At 40.9% G+C, this 26,807-nt stretch overlaps 1 protein-coding gene across 2 annotated transcripts in view; it reads left to right on the forward strand.

Moving 5' to 3' along the window:
- The window catches only part of CUNH7orf25 (chromosome unknown C7orf25 homolog), a 110,752-nt gene that overhangs the window by 54,578 nt on the left and 29,367 nt on the right, over positions 1 to 26,807 (forward strand). Inside the window, exon 3 of one of the 2 annotated variants that reach the window (XR_003795103.1) lies at positions 20,523 to 20,608. The gene's annotated coding sequence lies outside the window, so the exon portion shown is untranslated. Of the gene's footprint in view, positions 1 to 20,522; positions 21,551 to 26,807 lie in introns of those variants that run through there. The other variant, XR_003795102.1, reaches the window with a different exon arrangement.

Raw genomic sequence — 26,807 nt, forward strand, 5'->3', positions numbered from 1 at the left:
TTTGTGTATGGTGTTAGGGAGTGTTCTAATTTCATTCTTTTACATGTAGCTGTCCAGTTTTCCCAGTACCACTTATTGAAGAGGCTGTCTTTTCTCCATTGTATGTTCTTGCCTCCTTTATCAAAAATAAGGTGACCATATGTGTGTGGGTTTATCTCTGGGCTTTCTATCCTGTTCCATTGATCTATATTTCTGTTTTTGTGCCAGTACCATACTGTCTTGATTACTGTAGTTGTGTAGTATAGTCTGAAGTCAGGGAGCCTGATTCCTCCAGCTCTGCTTTTCTTTCTCAAGATTGCTTTGGCTATTCAGGGTCTTTTGTGTTTCCATACAAATTGTGAAAGTTTTTGTTCTAGTTCTCTGAAAAATGCCAGTGGTGGTTTGATAGGGATTGCATTGAATCTGTCGATTGCTTTGGGTAGTAGAGTCATTTTCACAATGTTGATTCTTCCAATCCAAGAACATGGTATATCTCTCCCCATCTGTTTGTATCATCTTTAATTTCTTTCATCAGTGTCTTATAATTTTCTGCATATAGGTCTTTTGTCTTCTTAGGTAGGTTTATTCCTAGATATTTTATTCTTTTTGTTGCAATGGTAAATGGGGGTGTTTCCTTAATTTCACTTTCAGCTTTTTCATCATTAGTGTATAGGAATGCAAGAGATTTCTGTGCATTAATTTTGTATCCTGCTACTTTACCAAATTCATTGATTAGCTCTAGTATTTTTCTGGTAGCATCTTTAGGGTTCTCTATGTTTAGTATGATGTCATCTGCAAACAGTAAATTTTGCATTTCTAACAAGATCCCAGGTGGTGTTGCTGTTCTAAGAACCGCACTGTGACAACTGTTGACTTAAAGGATGAAGCTTCAAGTCCTTATATGGTGTGCATTGTCTTTATGGTCTGACCTCTGCCTGCCTCCAGATGATGGAGTCTTATACTCAAGCCATGTGGAACTCTTAACCGTTTCCCAAATTTCTGATGCTCTTTTATGCCTTCATGCAAGGGCTGCAGTTCTTGTGTCTGCAGGAAAATTTCTGATTCTCCCTTCAACATTCCTTTCCCCCATCCCATTCCTCCTGCTCTAAGCAGAGAGGCGCCTTTGCTCTGCTGTACGTCAGCAGTCACTGTGCTGACTGTCCACGTGGGTACATCGTGGACAGCAAGTGACTTCATCTTTCATCTGTGTCTTTTCAGGGCCTAGCACACTCTGAGCCTTCAATAGTTGGTTCAGAGGATACGTTCATTATTTGCTCTAAGTAGATACATGATTGCTCGTCATGATTCCTGTTATCTGGATAGAATTTCAGAATGAGTGAGGGACTTTTCCTTCCAATGCCTACAAGTTGTCTTAAAAAGGCATGCTACTGGTCCCAAAGAGAACCAGACTAGAGGCAGAGGTACATCATTGTCGATCCATTTCTACAGGTGGGAAAACAAGTCAAAACATATTCTTTACTGAATCAGCCTTTTGATTTTTGCCTTTAATGAACAGGTCTCTAAAGGACATCTTCAGCTCTAAAGCTATTACCATAATATTTTCTACATAATGAGATAATCTTTTGCAAAGAGCGATGGTAGCTTAAGGAAGAGATCCATTAGTGTTTGGGCTTTTGTTTTTCCACTTGATTGCATATGACCAAACGTTGATTGGGTTAGAAAATGATGTGAAAATGAGACTACAAACACAGATGTATAGTTGAAAGATTAATGAAAAAATATCCAAAGTTTTGGGGTCAGTTGTTGGTCCACAGAGCCCTGCTTTGGGGTGTGTGTATGTGTGGTACATGTGAGTCTGTGTGTGTCTGTGTGTGTGTGTGGCTGTGGGTCGGGGAGGAGGTTGTGGGGGAGAAGAGAGGTTTCTTGAGGTTTCTCCCTCGAGGCATGATGCACACCCACATAAAGTCCAAATATAATAAATTTTGGAATGCAAGCACAGATTATCCATCTAGCTGCAGAGGTGGAAGGCTGCCTTCAGACATGGGAAATGACAGATAATTACCCAGTCTTTTGACAGCATGTCTGCTACCTAATAATTCAAACATGGGTATGAAGAAGAAAGCCAAGAATCTTGATGAAGTTAGAAGAGGAGCCTAACAATTTGTCTCCACCTTCTGCATTGGAGCCTTTTCTTCTATATTTAGCTGCAGGAGTGGTAAAAGGTGGCCAAGCAGAGAAGAGCTCAGATGCCTAGGCGGACTGCAGCTTTATCTTTCAGCCCATGCTCAGTGCCTTTTTCTGCAAATGATAAGTGCAACTCCAAGGAATAATGGAATAACGACATCCCTGCCATTCGCAGAGTGCTTCAGAAGTTAAAAGAGGTCTCACTTATTTCTGAGAACAACCCTGTAGTGGAGGCAAGATGCACACCGTTGTTTCTCTTTTACAGATGAGGGCCTGCAAGGCCGTGCAGAACGGTCGCCGGCATAGCTAGTAGCAATTCATGTCTCCGATTCCTTGTCCACACGTCCCATTTTAAGATTAAAATTCAGTGCTCCCTTTAGATTCATGGGGTTGGGTGTTTAATAAGGGGCCCTTAAGACAGTGCCTGAGCAGTTTTATTTGGAGTAATTTGATTAGTGCAGATGGAGTTCACGAATTCCTTTTACATCAAAAGGAATTTTTAAGGGAAGAATTACATAGGTACTTGTCTCAAAACTCCCCTTGATTCTGCTTCCTCTCACTCACACGTTCTTTATTTATTACCTTCCTTTCCTTCGTATGATCTGATTTAGCAAATCCCGAGTGACACATAGATCGCTGTTGTCAGCATCATCGGCCCTTGTTAGGAGCTGGAGCCCGTCCAGGGGCCTCAGATGCATTGTGACGTTCCTGTCCCATCGGTTATCCGGCTTAGGGCCCCAGAAAGAAATGTAGCATTCAACTGTTTGATAAATACTGTTCAAATGCATTCTCTTTCATTGTTAAAGTGTAAATGCACGTGTGCGTGCACGCGCGCGCGCACACACGCATTCCTGAGTTAATTAGGCATGTTAAGTAGGTGCATACATCACAGATTTCACAATACAGGAAGACTAAAAACGTTTTCCCGGGTCCCAAGTGAACTTAGTGGAAGGATGATGTGTAATGAACTAAAACTCAGTGCCTTGTATTTTCCTTCACAGGAGAACCAAATAATTATTCGGTTTTATTATTTAAAGAATTTGATGAAAATTCTTTAAAAACTATTTCTGAGTCTTTTATATTACACATCAAAGCAGCATGAGTCCTTTCCACCGTCCTTTTGGTTGAGATGAATGTAAAGAATAATTCTCAAATGGACTTCTCTTTGTCACAGTTGATAATGCCAACACCGCTGTCTCTGGGGCAGAGGAAAAGAGCAAACTTTCCTAAATTCTTCTCCACAATCGTTTCCCTTCAGCCAGGTTCAAATGAGCTCACACTGGTGTTCTCATTCTTTGAGAAACAGCCAGGACTTTTGGGAAAGGCATCAGGCGTCGCCGCTGGGTATGTGGCCGCGTCCTGGGGGCGTGGCCTCCCCAGAGTCCTGTTCAGCCTCTCTGGGCTCGTCATTCTTCAGAGGTGAAAACCGCGGAGAAAGGAGGTCTCCTTTTTATCCTCCCTTTCCCAGGATACCGAGGACAGCCCTGAACCACTCTGTGCACACAGGCAGTCCTAAGGAAATCGCCTCACCCGTGCCGGGCAGCGTTCACCATCCAAGGGAAGAAGGAGAATTTAATGAGGACAAAGCATGGCAGGGTCTGTGGCCAACTATTGAATATCTGGCCCCATGGTCTAAACGTGCTTTCTCTTTCTCACCTTCATGCTTTTTTTTTCTTTTTTTCTCATCCGTCTGAAATTCTCTTCTCATCCCTCTTCCCAAAGCCAGCTTGCGATGCTCCCTCCCCAAGTCCTGGGGACTAACCATCACCTTCACTTGCACATCTGGGAGAGGGTTTTCCCCGGGGACCAAAATAGCTTCTTCTAGTTGGAACCCAGGGCAAGGCCAATTTGACATAACCATCATTTAATGAAATAATCTAAGGATTTGTGCAGCATCGACTTTTCTTAAATCCCAAATTCCATTTGGAACTGCAAATGCAGTTAATCCTGCAGACCCCCAATCCTGTCGTATTTCACCTCTGCCCCAAAGACCCACTGGTCGTTTAGCTTTTCCTAATGCTCCAGACACACCCTTTTCCATTCCTTCCTCTTAACTTCCTACTTCCCTCCAAACTCTCCCTGGTGCCCTCTGTCACCCCTGTTCCAATAGAAACAAACTCCTTTGCTGTCTGCTGACTCTTTATTGTCATCAGCTCTCCCCAAGGACACTGCTTCCTCTGCTGATTTTTCAGGGGGGCTCACCTTCCCATGGCTAGCACAGTGAGAGGTCAGGAGAGAAGATGGTATAGCACACCTTCTGTGCTTGTAGCTATAATGCATCCCTTTAGGTTCCTCTTCTCTCTCTATTAATGCGTTGGTCATCCATCCTCCAGCCTCAATCCTGCCATCAACCAGGGCAATTCCAATGGCTAGTGGGTGACCTAGGCAACAACTTAGCAGCCACATTGAACTTCACCTTCATTTCAGCCACCCATAGCCACGGCCTCATCCTGGGACTGGACAGGCCGTCAACCTTTAATATTAACATCCCGCACTTTGGACACAGTGTCTCATTTAAAAAACTCTCCTAATTCCTTTATTCCCATCATGCTTATCTGGCAGCTTCAGGAGCAACTCCCCTTTAATCCTGCAGTTCTCAAGCTTTAATGTTGGTAACAATCACCCGAGAAGCTTGGAAAAATGCAGTTCCCTAAAGCCTGCCTCCATAGATTTCAATTGCCTAGGTATGGGGGCAGTGCCTAGAAGTCTGCACCTCATAGATCTCCAGATGGTTCTGGTCCAGGTCCCACAGACAACTCTGAGAAACTGCTTGAACCCTTTACTTTTTCCCTCAGGGTGTCAGTTTTCTCCTGTTGCACTCTCACATGTAATCAGTGCGGGCTTTTAGCTGTAATTTCAATCACTCGCTTACTACGATCATTGTGATGGTTAAGTTTATGTGTCAACTTGGCTAGGCCACAGAACCCAGATATCTGGTCAAACATCAGTCTCGATGTTACTATGAAGGTATTTTTTTCTAATCACTTTTTAAAAATGTTTTCTATTATCCCTTTTTTAAAGTTGTTGTTGAAATATAGTTGATTTAAAATGTGTTAGTTTCAGGTGTACAGCACAGTGATTCAGTTATACACACACACACACGCACATATGTATATATACATATATATATATACATTTTTAGATTCTCTTCCATAATAGGTTATTCCAAGATATTGAGTATAGTTCCCTGTGCTATACTTGTTGGTTATCTACTCCATATGTAGTAGTGTGTGCATTTTAATCCCAAACTCCTAATTTACCCTTCCCCCTTTTCCTCTTTGGTAACCGTAAATTTGTTTTCTATGTCTGTGAATCTATTTCTGTTTTGTAAATAAGTTCATTTGTGTTAGTTTTTTTTAGATTCCACATATAAGTGATATCATACAATATTTGTCTTTCTCTGTCTGACTATGAAGGTATTTTTTTAGATGAGATTAACATTTAAATCAGTAGTAGGGACTTCCCTGGTGGTCCAGTGGTTAGGACATCGCCTTCCAATGCAGGGGGTGTGGGTTCGATCCCTGGTCGGGGAGCTAAGATCCCACATTCCCCGCAGCCAAAAAACCAAAACATAAAACAGAAGCAATATTGTAACAAAGTCAGTAAAGACTTTAAAAATGGTCCACATCCCTAGAGACTGTCATACAGAGTGAAGTAAGTCAGAAAGAGAAAAACAAATACCGTATACTAATACATATATATGGAATCTAAAAAAAAAAAAAAAATGGTGCTGAAGAACCGATGGGCAGGACAGGAATAAAGACGCAGACATAGAGAATGGACTTGAGGACACGGGGAGGGGGAAGGGTAAGCTGGGACGAAGTGAGAGAGTGGCATGGACATATATACACTACCAAACGTAAAATAGATAGCTAGTGGGAAGCAGCCGCATAGCACAGGGAGATCAACTTGGTGCTTTGTGACCACCTAGAGGGGTGGGATAGGGAGGGTGGGAGGGAGACGCAAGAGGGAGGAGATATAGGGATATATGTGTACATATAGCTGATTCACCTTGTTATACAGCAGAAACTAACACACCATTGTAAAGCAGTTATACTCCAATAAAGATGTTAAAAAAAAAGGTCCACATCAAAAAAATCTTTAAAAAATCAGTAGTAGACTGAGTAAAGCAGATGACCCTCCATAATGTGCATGGGCCTCACCAATCAGTTGAAGGACTTACAAGAAAAAGACTGAGGACCCCAGAGGAAGAAGGAATTCTGCTTCTAGACAGCCTCCAGACTGGAGCTGCAACATCAACTCTTCTCTGGGTCTCTAGCCTGTTGGCCTGCCCTGCAAAATTTGGTCTCTCGCTCTCTCTCTCTCTCTTTTATACACACACACACACACACACACACACACTATTGGTTCTGTTTCTCTGGAGAAGCCTAATACAACCGTATACTTCTATGCCCATTTGAATAAGTACATTCTTTAGGATTCTAGGCTTCTGTCTCTGAGTTGCTGAACCAAACCTCAGGGATCGAGGCCACCAGGCCTTCACATTCTTCAGCCCTGCAAGGATCTCAGTACAGTAAGTCCCCTACGTATGAACGAGTTCTGTTCTGAGAGTGCGTTTGTAAGTCCAACTTGTTCATAAGTCCAACAAAGTTAGCCTAGGTAGCCAACTAACAGAATCTGCTATATAGTACTGTACTGTAATAGGTTTATAATACTTTTCACACAAATAATATATAAAAGACTAACAAGCACAAAAAAAAATAAAGAAAACATTTTTAATCTGACAGTACAGTGCCTTGAAAAGTGCAGTAGTGCAGTACAACGGCTGGCATCCGGGGGCACGTTTGGATCTTTGAAAGTTCGCAACTTGAAGATTTGGATTCAGGGGACTTACCGTATTTCCTGGTTGTCCTTCTGTGCATCTATACAGTCTGCAGCACTGAGTTCCCACATGTGCTTTTTCAAACCTCACCACTGTTTTCAAAGCTCCGTTTCTAATCATCTCTGCTATAGATATTGACTGCTGACTGGTCTCCTACTTTACTGAGAACATAGAAATCAGGTTAGGAACTTTCTCTATTTCTTACCCACTGTAAAGTTTCTCTGTGTACATCTATCATTTGGTCTGGTGTTGGCGGCAAGGTAGGTCCAAGATGGATGATTTCCACTTTGGACTCCACCCTTTCACTCTTCCTCAAAGGGCCTTCTGTGCTCTATTAATGGCCCACGCTCCTCTACTGGCACCATTGCTACTGCCCTAGCCTTGTTGGGCACACTCCATCCATGCCATCCTAAACAACTTAACAAGACTTCCCCCCCCTCACCCACGTTCCCCTCTAGCTCCTACCATTTCTCCTCCTTTTATGGCTGTCTCCTCTTTTTCAACTCACAATCACACAACGGTGCCCCAGATTTGCCTGCTACTCCCACTGTTTTACTGAAAATGCTCTTGGCGAAGTCACCTTCCAGCTGCTAAATTCAGAGAAAATTTTCATTCCTTCTCTGGCTCAGTATCTCTGCACTATTTTGCACTATTCATCAATTCCTTCATGAAACTGTCCTTCCACTTTTCCCCATCCAAGACACCAGACTCCATTGATTCTGTCCTATCTATCTGGTCTCTCCTTCTCTCTTAGTTTAGTTTTTCCCTCCAAGACTCTGAGATGGGGGGTGGGTGGAGGGAGAATGCAGGTTGTTTATTTGGGAAGTGATCCCAGGAAGTGCAAACAAGGAAATGGGGAAAGTGAAATAGGACAGGAAACAAGCCAATGAAAGGCGTGTTAGTGGTCAGGTGGGGGCAGTGGGCACCATGGGCCTTGGGTGAACCCTGTGGAACACATGTCAGAATTGACCCACCAAGGATGGGAAGCTGGATTATTTCTCTACCTGAGTTCATTAAGTTCTCAGCACCTGTGAGATGCCCTGTGCTAGCTGAGTCAGTTCTTCTGGCACCAGAGAGGGCCCTCAGACAATGAAGCAAGAGGTGGGAAGAGGCCAGCTCAGCAGGAAAATGAACTCAGATGTGGGTGGGCAGGGGAAGAGGTGGCACCAACAGCTTCAGAATCCTTTGTGAGCTCTTCTCTTCCCTCCCTTAAAATACTGGTTTGCTAGTGTTCTGTCCTTGCTCCATTTCCTTCTCTGTCTCTACATGTATCTCCCAGGAGCACTTATCCACTTTCATGCCTTCAATCACCTCTTGATTCTGAAGTATATATTGGGTTGGCCAAAAGATTCGTTCGGTTTTTTCCATCACATGGCTCTAGTAGCACTTAGTTGTCTTTAACTTCATTTGAAACAATTTTGTCAGATTGTATGTGACAGCTGTCATATCAGCATGCATTTAGAAAAAGACATCAAAATTGGTGAATTTTTGTGTAGCCATTTTAATATTGAAGACGGAAGAGAAAAAGCAACATTTTCTGCATATTATGCTTTCCTATTTCAAGAAAGGTAAGAACGCAACTGAAATACACAAAAAGATTTGTGCAGTGCATGGAGAAGGTGCTGTGACTGATGGAACATGTCAAAAGTGGTTTGCGAAGATACGTGCTGGAGATTTCTCGCTGGATAATGCTCCATGGTCGGGGAGACCGGTTGAAGTCGATAGTGATCGAATCAAAACAATAATTAAGAACAATCAACGTTATACCACGTGGGAGATAGCCGACATACTCAAAATATCCAAATCAAGTGTTGAAAGTCATTTGCACCAACTTGGTTATGTTCATCACTTTGATGTTTGGGTTCCACATAAATTAAGCAAAAAAAACCTTCTTGACTGTATTTCCACATGCGATTCTCTAATTAAACATAATGAAAACATTCTGTTTTTAAAACAAATTGCGGTGGGTGATGAAAAGTGGATACTGTACAACAATGTGGAATGGAGGAGATCGTGGGGCAAATAAAATGAACCACCAACCACACCAAAGGCTGGTCTTCATCCAAAGAAGGTGATGTTGTGTATATGGTGGGATTGGAAGGGAGTCCTCTGTTATGAGCTCCTTCTGGAAAACCAAACGATTAATTCTAACAAATACTGCTCCCAAGTAGACCAACTGAAAGCAGCACTCAATGAAAAGTGTCCAGAATTAGTCAACAGAAAAATGCATAATCTTCCATCAGGGTAACACCAAGAGTGCGTGTTTCTTTGATGACTGGGCAAAAACTGTTACAGCTTGGCTGGGAAGTTCTGATTCATCTGCCATATTCAGCAGACATTGCACCTTCAGACTTCCATTTATTTCAGTCTTTATAAAATTCTCTTAATGTAAAAAATTTCAATTCCCTGGAAGACTGTAAAAGGCACCTGGAACAGTTCTTTGCTCAAAAAGATAAAAAGTTTTGGGAAGATGGAATTGTGAAGTTGCCTGGAAAATGGCAGAAGGTAGTGGAACAAAAGGGTGAATATGTTGTTCAATAAAGTTCTTGGTGAAAATGAAAAATGTGTCTTTTATTTTTACTTGAAAAACTGAAAGCACTTTTCAGCCCACCCAATATTTTCTACCCAGACCTGTCCCTTGAATTCTAGGCATATATATCCAATTGGCTGTGGCAGTCTCCTCCTGCGTGTCCCCTGGGCATCTCACCCTACACAAGGTTGAAACCATTCATGTCCACGATGCTCCCTCTTCACCCCTAGACTCCAAATTCACTCCTGCTCGGTGATTCTCTCGGAGAATGGCACAACTAGGTACCCAGTTGCCAAAGTGAGAAAACCTAGAGAGAAGCCATCCTTGAAGCCACCACACTCTCTGTTAGCATCATATCCATTGCTGAGTTTGCATCAAGGTCAGCTGTCCTTAGCCCGACCGCAGCTCTCCACTCCCACAGGCATTAATTCAAGCTCTTATCAATAATGCTCCCTCCTCAGTAGGTCTCCCTCCTGCAGTCTTACTCACTCCCACACAAATATGACTTTTCTCCCATGCAGGTTGTAATGTACTTAAAAGTAAAGAACTGGTATTAACTGACACCTCACATATATGGAACATTTTGCAGTTTAGAAATACTTTCAATTCCCTTTTCCTCTTCCCTTCCTCTATGCCACCAATGATCAAGGCCAGGTCCAGAGTTATTTAGCAAAGCCTATGATAGTGAAGTTGCACTCGGAACCCAGATTCCATTGTCCTATCACAATCCCAGGTGACCTGACACCAAACATGGAAAGAGCACATTTACTGAATCCTCAAACAGACTGAAAGTATGAGGGCAATGCCATTAATACTTACAGAAGTTTGGGAATTGTTTATTCCTGTTTTGATTCCAAAAAGGATTTGAGGAAAATTATGGAATTTTTCCTTTTGTAGGAGAACAATAAATAGCAAATGTTAAAAGATAAGACACAGAGTCTCGTGACTAATCTACCAAGATTAAATGAAATCAGTGACGTGAGCATTGCTGGTTATGGACAGAGCTGGCTCTACCCTCACTCCCCGCATTACCTGGATGTGTTTCCTATCTTAGTAGCTAGCTTAACGTTTATAAAATGAAATGGAAAACAGACTGAGTCCATAAATCCAGGTGAACCAAATGAATTCCTAGGGGGAAATGCACTCCACTTGTAAATAATTCTCATTTATATCTTGTAACTTGGAAAGGCTGAAACGCACAATCATTAAAATGACATTTCCTGTATTTTTATCATTTTAGTAGGAATGTCAGTAATCACCATATTAAAGATCCCTAGAGGAGAGGATTAGTGGGAGGATAGACAGATCCTACAGTATTCAGGAAGCATAAATCCAGCATGCAGCTTTATAACCTTAATGCTAAGGAAAACACTTTTTGGAAAACTCAAGGTCTCTTGTTTAATTATTTTGAGAAATTTGAGAAGCCTCTCACTACATTTATAAAATTCAACTAACGTTTTAAAGAAAATAACTGAAGACATTGTTAGAGCAGGGCATCTAATTTCTCTCTATAAAAAAATTCCAAAGGTATTTAGTGGTTGTTAAACACATGTATGCACTCAGTAAATAGTAGGTCTCTTAGTGTTGTCATTATTAGATATCAGGTACTCAATAAATGTCTGCCCACTGAATAAACCGTTTTTCCATACTAAAAATTCTAAGCGCTTCCCTGATTATAGTGGTTCCTTGGTCAGAAACATTCCACAGTTCCCTATTGTTCAGATCAACATTGTCCAATATGGTAGCCAAAAGCCACATGTGGTTATGAGTACTTGAAATGTGGCTAGTCTAGACTAAGATGTGCTGTAAATGTAAAAACACACTGGATCTTGAAGACTTAGTATAAGGGAAAGAATGTACAGCGTTCATTAGTACTTGTTATACTAATTATCAATTGAAATAATATTTTACATATATTGAATTAAACAACATATAATTCCTTTCATTTATTTATTTTTACTTTTTGTATTGTTTGGCTGCTAGATAATTTAAAACTAGTTTTGTGGCTTGGATTTGTGGCTCACAGTATATTTCTATTGGACAACACTGGTGTAGAGACCAAGCTCTCTTTTGTTCTCTATACTTAACTTCCAAATCTTATTTCCTGTTATGGTTTCTTTTTTGCTTTTCTCTTCCTCCTCCCTCCTCTTTTTGTTTCTTTTAAGGACTAACCACGCTTTAGGATTATTTTTCCTTTCTTTTTGTTTTTTTTTTTTTTTTTTTTGCGGTACGCGGGCCTCTCACTGTTGTGGCCTCTCCCGTTGCGGAGCACAGGCTCCGGACGCGCAGGCTCAGCGGCCATGGCTCACGGGCCCAGCCGCTCCGCGGCATGTGGGATCTTCCCGGACCCGGGCACGAACCCGTGTCCCCTGCATCGTCAGGCGGACCCCCAACCACTGTGCCACCAGGGAAGCCCACACACTTTAGGATTTAAAATCCTCCCTTCTTTATGAAGATTATCTGCTTCTCCTAGCCAGAAGCACCTTTTTCCTCCTCTAAACCCCTAAAACTCTTTACTTGTAGATTTTTTATGGCAACAATTTCTGTTCGTATTATAGATGTTTGTGCCTATGTATTATTTCCTCCCTAAGTTGTGAGTGTTTGAAGAAAAGGGGCACTTTGAATTCTGTTTCAAATCCCTCAAACTGGGTGAAGATATCAGGGTATCAGTCAGAAACCACACTCAATGTTTTAACAGAAATTGTTTAATGTGGGGACCTGATTAAATAGGTATGGGAGGCCTAAGAGTGAAAAAGGGAATACCGAGGTGATGTAGAGGTAGTAACAGCAAGAAGCAGCTACGACCCTTATGCAGCGGGGTCCAGGGAAGTGGCAGGATGATCAGAATCTAGGAGCTGGGAGAAGGGGCTGGGGAAGGTGGAACTCAGACCTCTGAAGAGGTGGGCTCTCAAGCTGGTGCTTGGAGGAGGGGCTTCATGGCGCTAGAGTTCTACCCTCTAATGAGAGGATGCTGCCTAGCTGGTGTTAGTACATAAGAGGAGGTGTGATGAGACTGGTTCTGGGAGTATAGAAAAGTCTGGAGATTGTAACTAACTGCTACTTGTTCTAACTGCTGCTTCCAAGATGAAGAGCCATTGCTGCAGTGACACTAATAGGAATGGTAGGAGATCAAAAGGCGCAAGATTCTCTCCCACTTTGGCCTTCCTACCTCCTCTAGGGCCCTATATTGATGGACCTTAATAGGAACCAACTGACAATGAAGAAATGTAGAATCCCAGTCTGGGATAATAGCTTCTGGCATGTCTCCCAATGATCCCTGCATCTGGTGTTAATGCACCTGTATAATCTCCTCTCCTTGAGTGTGGGCTGGACCTAATGACTTGCTAGCACTTGGCAAGAGGTACACGATATCATTTCTGGTGCGACTTCCATCTATCTATTGTCTTCTTGGCTCTCATACTTTAATAAAGAAAACTGCCATGTGAGAGAAACCCATATGTCGAGTAACTGAGGTTGGTTTCCAGCCAAGAGCAGGTGAGGACACAAGGCCTGTGGTTCAATAGCCTGTGAGAAATGGAACCACTGAATGAGATTGGGATTGGACCATTCCCCAGGTGAGCCATGAGATGAGACCCCAGATCCTGAGCTAACACATTGCTAGCAGCTCTGTGAGGGATAGTGAGACATGCAGCTCAGCTATGCCCGGATTCTTGGTCCACAGAAATTGGGAGATAATAGATGTCTGTTGTTTAAAACTGGTAAATTTTGGAGTCATTTGTTACATAGCAACAGCTAACTAATACATAGCCCTAGAATCACAAAGTATTAAAAGATAGATTTGAAAATAAGAGATAATAGCTTAATAACTGGTAAAACTAGTATCTAGAATCTCTCTATATATACATACATACAGAGAGGGATAGATAGAGAGGTAGAGATATTTATCTAGCCATCTATAAAACAATCATTTAATCATCTATCTATATTTCTTTAAATTCATAAGTAATAAATACCAACGACCCAATAGAAAAAGAGACAAAAGAGTGAACAAGCTCTTAACAAAAGAGGAAAAACATAACCAATAAGTATATGGCAAGAAACTCAATTTCAGTAATCAGACAAGTACAAATTAAAGCCACAGAGAGCAACAGTATTATGTACATACTGGCTGCAATAGATTTAAAAGATTGACAATACCAAGTGCTGGTGAGGTTGGGAAGCAATGGAAACTCTTATTCTTTGCTCGTGGGAGTGAATATTGGTCCAATATTGATGAATATTGGAAAAGAAGTCAGTATTGCTTAGAAAAGTAGAATGTTTGCACAGCAAACAACTCAGCAGTTCTACCCAGAAGAATAGCTCTTAGAGACACTCTTGGACTCATAGGCCAGAGACTACTCAAAATGCCCATGGAAACATGATTTATATTAGCCAATAGTTGAAAACCCAAATGATCATAATCAGAGGAATGGAAAAATAAACTGTAGTATTTTCATATAATGGAATAATATACAACATCAAAAATGAATGCATTACAACTATCCATATAAACATACATGAATCTTAGAATTATAATAATGAACAAAAGAAGTAAGCCACAAACTAGTGCGCACAGTATGATTCCTTGTACGTTCCATTCACATCTGGCAGACCTAAACAAACATTGTTCAGAGATGCTTCCATATACAGGAAAACTCCTAAGTAAAACAAGGAAATGATCATTACAAAAGTAATGAAGGTGATGTGAATGTGATCTAGGAAGCCCCACAGAGAGTTTTAATCTCTTAACCTGGGTGATATCACGTGGATATATTGACATAAGTATAATTCTTTAAAATATACAGATTAATTTGTACATTCCATTTTCAAAAAATTATCTGAGGTTCCTTTAGAAAGAATCCTTTTAGATTCCTTTAGAATCCTTTTAGATTCCCCTTTTTTGTGTGTTAAATTTGAGGGGATTAAATGAAATATTACATATACATAAAAATAACCTATGATTGGGGCATCATTCCTGCATCCATCCATCGTTTTATCTTTGAGAGATATCTAGAAGGATGTTCACCAAATTTTGATGAGCATAAAGTTATTTCAGTACAATTAAAAACATTTCCAAATTATCACATTGATCAAGGATAGCAATAAAAAAAGTTAATATTTGGATATTCTTGCAAGTTGCAGTCATAAAGTACTTTAAATATTCACATTTTGAGGGGCTACAGAGTGTTGAGAAAATTTGTATTCACACTATCTAGGAATGGAAATTGTACACTTTGCAACTGTTCACCTTCAATCTTGGAATATTCTTCATTCAATTAAACAGTGATGGCAGAAGTAACTTTACTCTTTAGTCTTAGGAAAATCCAGTTCACTTACCTGAATGGTAACAGGTGGGTAAATCTCGAAGTTGGGTTTTTAAAATGAAGGTTCTAAAAAAAATTGAAAAATGTTTAAAAAGTGAAACTTGAATCAAGTATTTGTGGAAGTACTTCTGTGGAACCTTACGGTTGGCAGGGATGCTACTTGAAAACTATCATACTGGGCATTGTGACAGATTTTACTCTAAATATATGACAGCAATTTAGCAACACTTTTGTAAAGTTGGTCAACAGAGCCAGACAATTTAGATTAAAGCAAATGCTGTGTTCTTCTCTGGGCAACTAATTTAGTAATTAACTTAGTAAACAAAATGAAGCTGTTCATACAGGCACAGAATGTTTACCAAAGTTTAACACAGATCATTTCTGTAAGATAAGAATTTGGGTGATGTGTTGCTTTATTTTTGAAATTTTCTATATTGTTTGAAATGTATGTGACACACATGCATACTTTTTTATAAAATAATAATGAAATTAGTTAAAACAAAGAAAAGAAAAAAGCATTTTTACTCATTGCCTCAATGGAGTCTCAGGATAACCACATGAAACTTGCACTAGATAACCTAACTTGCCCAATGTCAGACAGAGACTGGCAGAATTAGAGGGCAGATCTGGAATTTCTTTGGCCACATATCTGGACTCCAGTGCCTATGGTGTGTAGCTTGATGTCCTGCGCATAATCCTTACTCATGAAAAGTTCAGAGTCCTTCCATCCCCAAAAGACTTTTATACAAGGCAGCAGTTCTGCTACTCACTTCAGTGACTCCATGGCTTAGCCATGTGACTCCAACCATTTGTTTTTACCTTGATGTCATCTAAACACTCCATAAACATTTAACGCTATGGCCAAGCACACGTGCACCAATTAATTCTCTGTCTGATCACTGCTTCCATTTCATCATGCGGGGAAGGTGACCTGTCAAGTCTGCAGTGCAGCCCTCTTAATGGATGATGTAATGGAAGCAAGGCACACCAGCCTTCTCATGTGACTTGAATCAATCCGTCTCTTTCCCTCCACTTGAATCAATCCGTCTCTTTCCCTCCATTCATTGCTGGCATCTCAACTCCCGCAAGTGAAATCAGATTTTCCATGTTTGGACCAAATTTCTCAAATTTCCTACTGGCAGGGGGTAAAGCTCTAATTAGTTTACGTGTACCAGCTAATTAGGTAAGAGGTTATTTTGCTAAGAATCTCATGCAAGCCTTAACCTGGGGTCAATTTGACTGTATTTGAATCAGAAGCTGCATATTCATGTCCCTGCTCTAGTGACAAAATGACAGAACAATCATTTAGTTTAGAAAAAAGAGAAACAAATGGAAATTATGATTTTTCCTATGATTCAAACCAACTTCAGGCAAAATTGTGCAGAGGCCAGGTTGGTCCCAGGTCACACTAGTCTACACTCCCGTGGATTTTCTCTTACCTAGAAAGTCCTCTCTTGCTTTTTTTTGTCTCTGAAGTTTCTCTTAGAAAATGAACTGATAAACTTATTCATCCTAAGGGATAAATGACTATTTCTCATGGAGATATCCTTACTTCATAATGGGATAAATCATTTCACCAAATGGATACATTTTTAATCTGTGATTCAGATTTGAGCCACATTAATAAAACAAAACTAGTTTCTAGGTAATTGTTTGTGAATTTCATGTATTTTCATATTATCATTTTCTATATGAAAGACAATAAGAACATTCTACTTACTTTCTTACACAGGAAACCTTTGGACAAATGTTTTTAGAGCAGCTCTGAAATGACTTCACTGACCATGGATTTCATTAATTTGGTCCATGTCCTTATTAAGTACTAATTCATTACACATGCACACAGTTGTCTAAACAACCACAGACCATCAGTTCCGGAGGTGTTATTCATGTTCATCTGGCTCTATTTTCCTATCTCAGAGAGGAAGAAACTGATACCCATAAAAGCAAACTTGACAGACCCCAGAATGCTGCTGGTTAGTGGCCAAACAGGGATTAGAACCCAGGTTGGCCAATTAACAACTAAAATAAGGAGACGGACTATGCCAGTCTCTCCTTAGGGCACAGAGAAGGAGGCTCCGTGTACACAGAAGTAGTGAGCTAAAGGAGAGAGCTGGATTCCACAGGGGAGCTTGATGCCTTAAACAGTTCAGAAGATTACTCTGTATGTATCCTTTGTAGAAGTCTGACCCTGGTACTAAGCATCTAATACTAAAAAAGGAAGTGAAGCATATATTTAAAACTTGTGTTGCATTGGGTTCCATCCAATGTTCAAAGGAGCAGTGGTGCTGTGTTTATTCTGTCCAAGAGGGCAAGCATCACAGATGACCACTGTGTTTTTCTAGTGCAAATAGAAGTAAAGCCCCAGGGACACAAAGCTGATCTTGGGTCTCCAGGATTTAACAGAAACACGATGAAGATTTCCAGAAACACATAGTAATTTACCTTCTTTGCAAGAAATATTCCTTTTACTGGCTTCAAAGTTTGGTGGCTACTGAAAGAACAGAGGTGGGTAGACTTCTTTCACATAACTTTTATGTAGATTGGTCTTCACTGTTTCGAAGTATTATCCCATGTTCTCTTGTTGGAGTATAAAAGAAAGCAACACATACTGAAGCTGTTCAGATGAGCTCTTTACTCCAAAATGGGGTAAAGGATCGAGACCTCTACCTCTTCATAAAATCTCCTGCATGATTAAACTTGTAGCAGGCCCACATGGTTCTAGCGTATTTGTCTGATCGGTAACCATTTACTGTGTTATTCAGGATCATATTTTCTGTAATTGTGATTGGCTTTACGTGCAGTGAAACATCTAAGTCCTGTTTCCCTATTTCCTGGACTGGTTCACACTTTCGTAGCCTTTGTGGGGAAGCCTAATTCTTTAAGTTTCAGAATTTCTGGTGTTAAAAAAAGCTGCAATGTCCCCATCTAAGCTATATCAAATGATTATTCTATATTAATAATCATTTTAGGAAGGCAGAAACATTTTAAAGGTTAATATTAAAATAGAAATAATAAGAGCTAACACTGATACCTGAGTCAGCCAAGGCCCCCATGCATAATTACGTTTGAGATTTAAACTCTTGCACTGGAAAGCAGTGAGGGTCTTTGTCTGGTTGGAGTTAATGATGTGGGTTAAGGGCGCCAGGGCTCCTGGCAGTTCCTTGTACATAGGGTGACAATTGTTATTAGCAGAAGTGATTTGCAGAAACTTCTCTCCCCCATTGGAAGAATAGAGAACGGATGTGGGAGGGGAGTGGGTCCCAAGGACTGAGTTCTGGAATTCATTCTCCTTAAAAATAGGTCAATTCTATTTTTCCTAGGAAGTCCCCTGGGCAAAGACCCCATCTCCTGCACTCTTTCGAATATAAATTGACCCTGACAGTAAAACAACTTCTAACTTTTGCAACTCCCCTTGGGGAAGGGCTTTAAATACATTTCACCCTGCAAGTTTAGAAATGACCTTGGTGCTCTGGGGAGCTTGGGCTCAAGGTTGTAACCTCTCTTGGGCCCTGGGGCTTAGAAATCCAGGGACCAAAAGACCCCAGAAAGTAGGCTCACTGGCCTGCATTACCTTTGCTGAGAAGGTTGAAAGTAAACACTTTCTTACTTCCCACAGAAGCAATGCTTTTCTTTCCCTGGGCCTAGTGTCTCACATACATGATGATATCCAGACAGTGCTAACCTCTGGACTCCATGAAAAGCCTTTTAACTAATCATTCCGCCCTCAATAGTCAAGTTGTCCAGAAGACGCAGATTGAACTGATCTGAATAACTTTGGCTTTTTGGTTTCTTTTGAAAATATTTTTTTTGGTCTCTGTGGAAAATGAACTCTTTTAAATAGGTTTTCCTTTATTGTTGAGAATTATGGGAATGGGAAAGAAAAAGAACTAAATTGTACTGGTGAAGGAACATGTTAAGAATCTCAGAAACAAGACTGTATTGTTGAAAAATATTGCTTAATAAATGCAAATTGTCTTCTTATAATAAAAACTTGCCTCATTCCACACTTTGCAGTTGTGGTTATAACACTATGTTCAAATTTGATTATTTACAGAATCAAAGGACACATGTCCAATTCAGATTGGACAAAGGCCCTTCTGTTTGTGTTTTTAAACCAGATCAAAGGGGCCCCTTGTTTAAAACAATGACTGTAATGCTCAGCTTGTGTCCAGACACTAGCGACCCAGCCTCTTGGGAAAAGAGAGAGAAATGCTCTTGAAACCTTTTGGTCTGTTTTTCAGACTTTCTTCCAGATAAAAGGAGGCTCACTTATGAGGTTCTCGCAGCCCTGTATGGCTAGGGTTGTTCTCCAGGGCTGGTTCACAGGGGACCTTGGGTGGTTGAGAAAACGTTCCACTCTCCTGAGCTTACCCCTTTTGTTTGGTTGGCCTGGGTCTATATGTAGAAGAGAATCTGCGTAGGTATAAAGGCTATGAGAAATGCTAAAATGTTTATTTAAAAACATCACCAACACAGGTATCCTACGAATTCCATTAAGTCCCTTTATGTACTAATCAAGTTGAAAGCCATAACCCTTGCCTTGAACATCTTAACATCTAAATATGCTATACTGGCAGAGTCAAAGTCAAAACGTAAAAACTCCAGAAACCTACAAAATGACGTTATCCATGTGACAATCATGGATGATTGATGAATTTCAGTGAAAGTCATAGTAAAAGTCTAATTGACATATCTAGTTTGGGAATTCGTGGATATTAGGGAAGGAGATTTATTTCCCTCTATTACATCCTCTAGTAGAAATATTGAAAAGGAGATTCTGGGATCCATCACTAGGCCCATTGGGTACACAGGATTCATTCGCTTATTTATTTGATAATATTGATTGAGTTCTTGCTATGTGCCAGGTGCTGTCCTAGGGACTTGTGAACCAAACAAGATTCCCTGTTCTCGTGGCACTTATTCTAGTGAATATTGTGGGCCAGATAGTAAAATAAATATGTAAGTTATATAGTATGTTGGAAGAGGATAAGCACCATGAAAAAACAAAGTACGGAAATGGGAATGGGGAGTGTAACAGCATGGGGGCTGAGTATGCCAGGGCAGCCCTCATTGAGAGGGTGACAGCTGGGCAAAGACTTGAGAGAGGAGGGGAAATTAGCCGTGCAGATATCCAGGGGAAAGGCATTTCAGGAAGGAGGAACAGCCGGTGCAAATGTCCTCCAGTGGGAGCATACTGGGTGTTAGAGGGACATAAAGGGAATAAGTGTAGGTGATAAGGTTGGAGATAAAGGGGGAGCAGACTGTGAAGGGCTTTGGAGCCATGGCAATGATGTTGACCCCGAGGAACATTTCACTCTCAGTGAAATGGGGCATGACATGATTTGACTCAGATTTAACGTGATTACTCTGGCTGGTTTTGAGAACAGATTGTACGGGGCAAGGGTGGAAGCAACAAAGCCAGTAAGGAACCTATAGCAGTTGTCAGGGAGATCGATGATGGAGGCTGGGACCATGGTGAGGGCAACAGAGGTGGTGATCAAGAGTTAGATTCTCCGCATTTTGAAGGTAGAGACATGAGAAATTCCTGTGTGAATGGATGTGTGGAATTAGCCGAGTTGGATCTAGGATTTAAAGGGCCAGAGGTTATACAATTTGAGGGCAGAGGCTGGCATGATGCTCACCCATCCACGTGTCCCTCTTGAGTACACAGGACTTCATTTTCCAATCTTCCTTGCAGTGATTTTGGACCATGTGACTGCGTTACGGCCAATGGGAATGTGAAAGGAAGAGATGTGCTACTTCCTGTCTGAGGCAGTTGAGCAGGTGAGTGCTCTTCACACTCTCTCTTGCCTGTGTAGCTGGAAGTGGAGGACTGTAAGGTGCTAGAATTATAAAATGCAAGCAGCCTGAACTGCTGAGTCACCACTGGGACAGTAAAGCAGCACAGAAAGTCACCAGAGCCGTGTCAGACTGTGACGTGAACCAGAAATAAACTTTTATTAGTAAGCACTTGAAATTCAGGGATTTATGATTTATTGCAGTATAGAAATGCCTTCTTTAGTAGTAACAAGTCCAAATCTGTGAAGATGTGAACACAATCTAACAAGGAGAAAATGTATACGTATGTGTGTGTGTATATACATAGATCTCCATGACCCTTGCTTTGTTGTTCATGGTTAACAAGAGGAAACAACTTTGACCCTAGCAATCTAGTGTCCCACACATACTTCCTGATTGAATCCTAGAGGGCATGAAAAAGGAAATATTGAAATCAGAAGAACAAAGATATTTTATAATTCCCTAAAGGCTATATACAAAGGTCGACCTAAAGAGCTCAAACCTTTTGAGGTACAATTTTTTCTAAGTTGCAGCATGTAGGTATAGGATCAGTACTGAGAGGGAGCAAAACATTGGGCTTGAGTGCAGGCAGGCAGGGAGGTACTAGTAACTCTGAGCGAGTATGTTGGCCACCCCAAGAAATGGAGGCATCTGAATGGCTTGGAACCCCGATTCTGCCATGCTCAGAGCTACCTGTGCAAGATAGTGGCCATAGGTGAGTCCTTACATGTAAATCACAATGTAGGTTCCACAGGACTCCACAGTTCAGATGGGTACAGCTAACTGGTTCATGGAAGGGTCACATGATCTAAAGGTGTTACAGCACAAAGAGCATGAGCTTTGGAATCGGATCATCTGGGTAATTCACCAACTAGCTCAAAGTCTTGGTTTCATTTTCTGTAGAAAGGGGCTAATACTTAGCACGTTACATGGTCCATGGTACAAGATCAAAAACTTACAGCTATTGCTATTATCATCATCTTTTTCATCATTATTGTCACTTTTCATGTGCCAAAAGCTGGAAGTATTGATGTGAGAGATGGTCCCCATGGACTCTTTGATAACCAAATTGTAGTAATGCTAGAGAACTAGCACAAGAGTATTGATGAATAAACTCCTATGCTAATCACCCTGTGGTTGATGGCTAGAGCATAACTGGTTATTGTGTGGACTCTGTTTCAGTCCTTACAAGGTCTAGCTTCTTGGCTGTGGTGAAGTTCCTTGAGTTCTAGCTGAGGTTTCTATCCTTCTCATTTCCATATATAAGTCTGCGGTATCCTCTCCCCCTGTTATGTGCTTAACCTCAAGGGAATCCCTGAGCTGACCTGTTCACCAGAGCTTTGGGGCTATAGAGAACCCCCTTTACTGTTCCAGAGTTGTTTCCTCACATATAAAATTAGAGCATTGTTCTAAGTACCTATTCCATTGGCACTGGCTGATATGACAGACATGTCCTGCGAGAGAGACAAAACCTTATAAACACGGCAGGGGGTGTATCTGGGTTGGATGCCACCACATTTACAGAGCAGGCATCATCAGTCCTCAGGGATAGCAGAGCCAAGAAGCCGCCTGATAACATGCATTAGCCATGGTGACAAAGAGGCCAATTTATGACTGGAATTAAGTTAGTCTTTCTGTGATCCTCAAAACGGTCCGCTCTCAGGAGTTATCTCTAAAGCCTAGTTCTTGGCTTGCAAGGAAATCTAACTTGTCTTATAAGCCCATGGAGCAGGATGTCTCCTGAATATTTTAGCCTACGATCTGTCATAGAGATCACAACTTCACCGGGAGAAAATCACCCCTTTCTTTTGGGTGTCTTTCCAGCCTTTAAGAGATCCTTTATAAGAACTCAGCAGAGAAGAGTAAAATGATTACCAGAATGGCACTGGTGTAACAGGAAAGGAAAGACACTTGAGGGAGTCAGATGGTTTAAGGCATTCGTATTTGCTATTATGTAACTAGCAACTTCCTCTGGATAATATTTTCCATTTGCTCCAAAGTCGCTCCTCTTGACCAAAGCAGAGTCATGCTACTTAAAGTTGCAGTAAATCATGGATTGCTAAGAAACACAGCTGGTCAGCCTCTTTCCCTTCCTGAAGCTACCATTTGATACCTGGCTGATCTAGCTTCTCTGCCTCAGGTCTTTTGGACTGAGTCATTTCCATGGCTACTGATTTGCCAGGATTCCAGAGTCAAGTCCATTACTCCTAGGGTCATATGGATGGAATATAATCTGCGTGGCCTTAAATGGGGCTCAGTTTTAGGCAGTGGAGGCATTTTAAAAAATAATAAAATAATAAAAGATGAATAGAAATATAAAATATGAAAATGATAAGATTATCTATTGTTAGACTAGAATAAGATAATGAAATATTACACAGTAGTGACAAATATTAACTGTTTCTTCTGAGATGGTCTTATCTTGGTATGCAGGGTCATCCTTAGGTATTTAGGAAGCTAATCTTGCAATTCTTTGACTTCCACTTACGATCTACAGCACAGTCAATAAACTTTTTCTATGTGCCTCTGTCTCCCTACTTCTCCCAGTTTTCAGTTGAATTATTTCTACTTTGTCAAAACATATAACATTTACATAAAATTCTTCCACTCTTCCTCCACCTTTGTTTTATTCTCAGCTCTATTCAATATATTTTGTTCTCATCACCAGACTTTTTGCCAGTTTCTCCAGTCATCTCTTGGTTTAAATCCTTTAGTAGATTTTTCAGGAAGGACCTATGAGTGCAGTATTCTCTGAGTTCTTGCAGATTAAAACTGTTTTTCTATAACCTTGGTACTTGAAGGAAAGCTTGAGTGGATTTAAGATCATTGAGCTTATGCTTTACCATCTTGAGTTTTTCAAAAATGTTGCTGCAGTGTTGTCTTGCATCCATGTTGCTGCCAAGAAGTCTGAGACTCACCTGATTTCTTCCCTTTGTAAGTGAGGTGGCCTTTTATGAATGAAGATTATTTTTAATAAAAAATCTAAATTTTGTTTAACAAAGTTTAAACGCTTTACTAAAATACATTTTGTAGTTGACAGAAATGAATACATTGTAGGCATTTTCAGTATGAAGATTCAATTCTATTATTTTTAGAAAGCTGCTTTGGATTGCAGTTCCCAGAATGCTCAAATTAAATGTATGTTGCATCTTCTTTGTAATTTTATTTCTCATGTTTTTTATATCTCTTTATGTGTTTTCTCAGCGATCCCTCTCTTCAATGTCTCCAATCACATTTTTATCCAAACCTCTTTTCCTTTGGGCACCTTGTAATTTAGTGTTCATTTCTGAGATGATTTAAAAAATTCAATTACTTTACTGAGTTTGATCAACTCTTTCTTCTCATCTTTGTGGTTTTTTTTTTTTTTTTTTGCGGTACGCTGGCCCCTCACTGTTGTGGCCTCTCCCGTTGTGGAGCACAGGCTCCGGACGCACAGGCTCAGCAGCCATGGCTCACGGGCCTAGCCGCTCTGTGGCATGTGGGATCCTCCCGGACCGGGGCCCGAACCCGTGTCCCCTGCATCGGCAGGCGGACTCTCAACCACTGCGCCACCAGGGAAGCCCCTTTGTGGGTTTTTTGTTGTTTATTTCTTCACTGAGTTTTGAATCTCTGTTTTGAGATATTCCTTCATTAAATAGATCATTAAACAAACTTAATTCTTATTGGGATGCAGTGTTAAATTTCTTATAGTTTTTCTTGGGTCAGCAATTATAGGTGTTTACTGTAGGCAAGGGAGAGGAAACTGGGTGGCTTACTAAGTTTCTTGGTCTAAAAGTCTGTTGGTACAGTAAAATGATATTTCTTTAGTAAATGATGGCTTTTGGGTGAGGGGGTGGGAAATTCAGTGTGTTTCCTTGTTTTTACTTTCTTTTACATCAGTTGCCTTTTTCTATTCTTCACCACCATGTCCCTAAGCATTACCACCCCTTCCAAATATCCTCCTCTCCCGGAATCTGTGCCTTTCCAAGACTGCTGCCTCTGGTCAAACATACCTGCAAGCACCTTCCTTTCAGATCCTTAGTGGTCATGACTCTGTTTTACCACCACTGATCAGAAATGCTTTACTATTTTTCCACTCAGTGTGGACTCTTTGGGGGGTGATTGTGTCTATATTCTGCCATTGACAGGCTCTTATCTCCCTGTTGTGGACTGAATGTTTGTGTCCTCCCCAAATTCATATGTGGGAAGTCCTAAGCCATGATGTGATGGTATTAGGAGGTGGAGACTTTGGGAGGTGCTTAGGTCGTGAGGGTGGAGCTCTCATGAATGGGATGAGTGCCCTATTAAAAGTGACAGTGGAGAGCTCCCTTGCCCCTTCAACCGTTTAAGAACACAAGGAGCAGACAGCCATCTTTAAACATGAAGCAGGCCCACACTGGACAAAGAATCTGCTGGCACCTTGATCTTGGACTTCTCAGCCTCCAGAACTGTGGGAAACAAATTTCCGTTGTTCATAAGCCACCCAGTCTATGGTATTTTGTTACAGCAGCCCGAATGGACTGAGACACTCTCTTTCCTGATTTCTGCCATCCGTCCCTGCCTGACTCTCCACTCCACTGTGGGCTTCAGAAACTAGCTCATATGGTCCAGAATGTTTATTTGCCCATTTCCATAAAAGTAAAGTTTGTAGTAGTCTTGGTCTTATGTAAGTATAGGCAAAGGAGTAAGTATAGGTAACTTGATTTGTCTCCTTTTTGAACTCTATGATTTTGTAGTGTCGTTAGATTTGGCTTTAGAGGGCTTCCATTATCCCATGAGCCTTGAGAGGGCTTCCACTCTCCCGAGAATAGCCTTGGTTCTAGAGGCCTTATTAAAAAGGGAGATGGCATAGAGAGGTGGATACTTTTATTTAGTGCCTGCTATGTCTGTCATTTACTAACCACTTCCCAAATGTGAGTGAGGTCTGGTCCATGATGTATGTTTGTTAAACTGTGATGAATTACAGTGCAGCAGGCACTTAATATATTAATATATAAATATATCTGATTCTATACGGTGGGTGTTGTTATCACCAGTTAATAGAGGAGGAATCAAGGCTAAAGAGGAGTGAATACTTTCCTCTTGGTTACACAGCTAGTAAGTAACAGAGCCAGAGTTGGAGTTCAGATCTCTCTGACCCCAAACTGCACATCCTTTCATTCTTACTAGGCTGCCTTAAGGGCCTTAGGAAAGAAACGCTGAATAAAAATTAGGAAGAGAGCCCTGGGAATGCAGAGAAAGGAGAAAAAAGGCACAAGATGAAAAGGAACAAGAGTTTTCAAATGAACAACACAGATACTATGAATCAGGAGGTAATTGTCCTTTTCTGCATCTTAACTTCTTAATTATGCCAGAAAAGCAGGCTCTGCAGGAAGGGTGGAGTTGCAGCTGCGTCACCCGTTGATGTGGTCACATGTTAAGTCAATCCCATTTAAAGTCTGTAAACTTCTAGATTGCTTCATCTCGTGTGTCTCAGAGGAAACGTAACTCCTCAGAAGACCATATCGAAGGTAGCGCAAGAGCAGGAGGGAAGGGCATGAAAATCTCAAGAGGACAAAGTTCTCAGAAGGCATGTGGAGCTGGAAGCCAGATGGAATGAAACTGAAATTGCAGTATCTTATCTTTGCTACATGCTTTACAGTTTACACAGCGTTCTCGCATAAATCATTGCTGTCCACACATCTCTGAAGGAGGTGGGGAAAATGTTATTAACATAATTTTAAATACAGTGGGGCTAAAGCTTAGAGAAGTCAGGTATCTTATCCGAAGGTCCCAAAGTAGAAGGCAAATCTGGGGCTAGAATTTAGATGTTCTGCTCCCCCAGGCAGACCTTTTCCCACAGAGAAATATATTTACATACAGAGCAATGAAAGGATTTAGTGTCACTTTAGTTATTAACAACCTTGATTTTTAAAAAATGTGGTGAGTCTGTTTGGCCCTCTCCTTTGGGTGACCGATCTTCCCTCTTGCTTGAAAGACACTTGATCCCTCCTTGCACTTTGTAAGATTAACAAGTTCCTGAAATAAGACAAAAAGTACTTTCCAAAAGAACAACAATAAATAGATTAACCTTGTTTTCACTCTTGAAACTGACAATGTCAATATGATTTGATTCGTTGATTTTATTATAAACACTGATCTCTGGGATAATGAAGAGAGCAAATCTAAACATATCAAGAGTTTTTTTATTGATAGCCATCTGGGT

Source organism: Monodon monoceros, unplaced genomic scaffold, assembly GCF_005190385.1.
Source record: "Monodon monoceros isolate NGI ecotype Baffin Bay Population unplaced genomic scaffold, NGI_Narwhal_1 Super_Scaffold_2, whole genome shotgun sequence".
NCBI lineage: Eukaryota > Metazoa > Chordata > Mammalia > Artiodactyla > Monodontidae > Monodon > Monodon monoceros.